The sequence below is a fragment of the Hibiscus syriacus genome, unplaced genomic scaffold (assembly GCF_006381635.1).
Source record: "Hibiscus syriacus cultivar Baekdansim isolate YM2019G1 unplaced genomic scaffold, ASM638163v2 tig00112988_pilon, whole genome shotgun sequence".
NCBI lineage: Eukaryota > Viridiplantae > Streptophyta > Magnoliopsida > Malvales > Malvaceae > Hibiscus > Hibiscus syriacus.
Genome location: NW_024063432.1, coordinates 749,733 through 753,646, shown reverse-complemented (window position 1 = coordinate 753,646; position 3,914 = coordinate 749,733).

Below are 3,914 nucleotides of genomic sequence, written 5' to 3'. Positions count from 1 at the left end.
ATAATAAAATCATGTTGAACAGTTGGGAAAGAATTGCAAGATGCACGAATGTCAAGTTGAGAAGTTTTCTCATGATTTACAAATTGCAGAAAAAAGACGCAATATAGTTGTTGATAATTTGGGAAAATATCAAACCAAAAATCAGATGTTGAATAAGTCTATTGCCAATATGGAAATTTCATATCAGCGCCACAAGCGGGAGAATGACACTGAGCTAGAAGCCGTTAGAGCTAAGAACAAGAAATTGATGAAGATTATGGATGATTGTAGTGATCTTATGCAAGAGCTTCATAACCACAATGACTTTCTTGCAAGGAAGATTCAACAGCAGTGTCTACAGCTCCGAGAATCGGCACTCAAGATAGAGAAAAGAGACAACGTCGTGAAAGAAACTATGACACAAGCAAGCAATGTGGCTCACAAATGGGTTGATTTAGCTGGCTTTGAAAGAGAATTAAAGCAGATTAACAACTCGACCCCCGAGCATGAGTGGAAATTAAATTGGCTTTTGAAGGAGATAGAAAAGTTCGGAGTGAAAGTTGTCCATTATATGTAAAGTTTGTTTGATGTACCGAGACCTTTGTGTTCAATGAAAGTTGTTTTAAGATGGTCACTCTAGAATGACACCTTTTGTATTTGTATTTGGCATTTGCATTTGCATTGTATGTATTTATTTAAGCATTTTACATGCATTAATTATAAAAACACGGAAATAACTTATGGAAGATTATGTGACAGTAATAACAAAATCATTCATTCATTCTACTTCTTCATCGTCATGAACAAACAAATGGAAACAATGGAGCAATCTCATAAGGAATCACAAGATCAGTTGCAAGAGCAATTAGTCGGGTTACAACAAGATACAAGGAATCAAGCATCGGGTTCTCTACAAGGGGTATCAAACCAAAGGATCCAGGTATTGGCAACTAAGGCTGCTGATAGAGGGGAAATCGTTGATAAAGGATACCAGTTTCACCAGACTAATACGTCGAGAATCATAACCTACCCTGAAGCATCTAACTCAAACCAAGGAAAGAGCCTCGTCAATTATGAGCAATTTGAAGACAAATTCAGGTGGTTGAATAAAGCCATTAAAGATATGAAGGTTGTTAATGACCCTCACAAGGAGTTAGAAGCTAGAGAACTCAGTTTGGTCCCTGATTTGGTTATTCTACATGAATTTAGGGTGCCTAATTTTGAGAAATATGATGGAAATAGTTGTCCCCTAATTCATCTAAAGATGTTTTGTAGAAAGATGGAAGGGTACCTAAATAATGACAATCTGTTGATTCATTACTTCCATGATAGTCTTGCTGGGCCAGCTATAGTATGGTATAATCGTTTGAACAAAGAACAGATCAAGACATGGGTCAACCTAGCTGATGCTTTTCTGGGACAATATCAATATGTTAAAGGCTTAGCCCCAAAACGTCATGACCTTCAAAGGATAAGAATGAAAGCTACTGAGAGCTTTAAAGAATATGCCCTAAGATGGAGAGGAGTGGCAGCACAAGTTCAACCTCATTTGTTAGAAGAAGAAATATCATATATGTTTCACGATTCTCTTCCAACTTCTTTCTTTGAGTTAATGCTGGAAAAGTCGATGAATAACTTCAAGGATCTTATGACAGCTGGAGAGTTAATTGAGGATGTAATCAGCAAAGGAAACTTGAAAGACACTTCTAAAAACCCAACCGATCAAAAGGAACAAACTGATGAGGTGAATGAATGTTACGTCCAGAGCTCTCAAAGTCGTAAAATAAAAGGGGTAGCGGGTTACTCGAGACGCCCAAAGAAAGTCCCAAGATCGAAAAATGCTTTGAAATTATTTCAAACTCCTATCTCATATTTGTATCCCCATTTGATTGAAGGTCAATATCTCACACCGAGGCCAGTGAAAGTGCAACCAGACCCTTCTTCTCATAGTTATGATCAATATAGTGTCTGTGATTTCCACTTGGGGACATTGGGACATTCTACGGGAAACTGTAGGCCGTTGTTAAAGGAGATAGAGATTCTTGTGGCAAATGGGACGTTAAAAGAGGAATTGGTGGAACAGTGGATGACGAGCTCGAGTGGGGCATCAAAGAACAATATGTAACATCCGTTTGAGTTAAGTACCACGACATTAGATGGGTAATGGGGCATCCTAATTAGGAATAGATCATTTTATTCATTATGAAGCTTTATTCCATTTACAACATCTTGTTTGAACTAGTTTTTCATCCTTTCTCAGGTTTTTTTTTATATATTTTATATATATATATATATATATATATATATATATATATATATATATATATATATATAATGATGTTTAAATAAATTCATGTTACTTTGAGGATGGTGAGCATTGAATCGAATTTGTAACTTGATATTCTTTGAATATCTACTGAATTAAAAACTCTGTAAATGATTAGAGTTATAAATCTTTGACAAGATGACAAGGTTGAAACCTGATAAAACAAAGACCTTTACCTTATCTTTAGAAGATACAATCGAACACCATACCCTTCTATTGCAGGGACCGATATAGCCTTCTTCTATCATAAGGAGATGAACAATAGGTTTGGTATTCAGGTATGTATAGGAGCGGACAACATGGGGTATCTTTTGTGTATGATGTTACAAAACCAACTAGATTTCACTTTTGTTGATGATGTTCAAGGATGATTATGATCTTTACAGATGGAATAGTCGAGTAGGTGAATCTAGTTTGGGTCAGTTGCTTGGAAATTGAACTCTAACGATGAGATTTTCTGACTTTCAACAACACCTAGACTATGACAGGTTCTTCTTGACAAGCTTAAGAAATTGGATCCGTATACCCAAATTATAATATTATATGTATACAATAAAGCTTGAGTTGTCCCTCTAGAGCAATTGGTTAAACGCACCGGCTTTATGGATAGAATTCAGCTAGCCTGATAAAAAATGATTATATTATATATATACAATAAAGCTGAGCTATTCCGCTAAGGCAATTGGTTATGGAGGAAACTCAAAAGCCCTGGCTTTATGAATAGATTATATTCAAACCATGACCTTGATCGGATACTTGGCAATTCGGTGTATGCTCCACTGTGATTGTCAAGTCAAAGACTTTGTGATGAGATGAACCCTTCAGCTAGCCCAATAAAGGCAAATTACAATAAAGCTGATTTCAGCTAGCCAGACAATGGCAAATTAAATCAATTTTATAAATAAGGAGTTTCGGTAAAGATGGACTAAGGGAGTCAAGTAACACCTGTTATAGTCAATTTCACATGAGCACTCAGAAATTTCATTTTTAGACCGATATTTCTGCACTACCTTTGTTAAAGGGGTCTACGAAGCTTGAACAAATGGAAGATTTCAGAGAACTAAAATAGAAGTGTTCTAGAAAGTCTAGTAATTGATTATTCTAGTTGTGCCATTTTATCCGTATCCGATTAAAATACTAAACCAGAAGGAGGGGCATGTTGTGATGTTCGCAAGGACCGAGAAAGAAATGTAAGTTTGTTGGCCGAAACCTTAAAAAAATAGGAAGCCAACCTGAAGCCAACCCATCAATTTTGACACTTGTCAAAGAGTTATAACTCTGAAAAATTAAATAGTTATTGATTCTTTTGATATTCTTTGAACTCATGTTTATGATGTGATTCGATTGTGAGCCTAAATTAAGGGACAATGTTTTATAAAAATTCTTTCATTCTTTGATCCCTAAAATAAGAGAAAAGGGAAAAACATTTTCAAACATGGCAGTTTCAAGTGTGAAAGGTCCTTGAAGCTTGTGAGACTCATTATGCCTCTATTGGAGAAAATGAATATGCGATGCCAGAACATGAAGCATTCCACAATCTTGAAGCAGATGGTCCAAGAGAACAGAATGAATGAAGAATGAAACTTATAACATTTCCTTGTGACGTTGT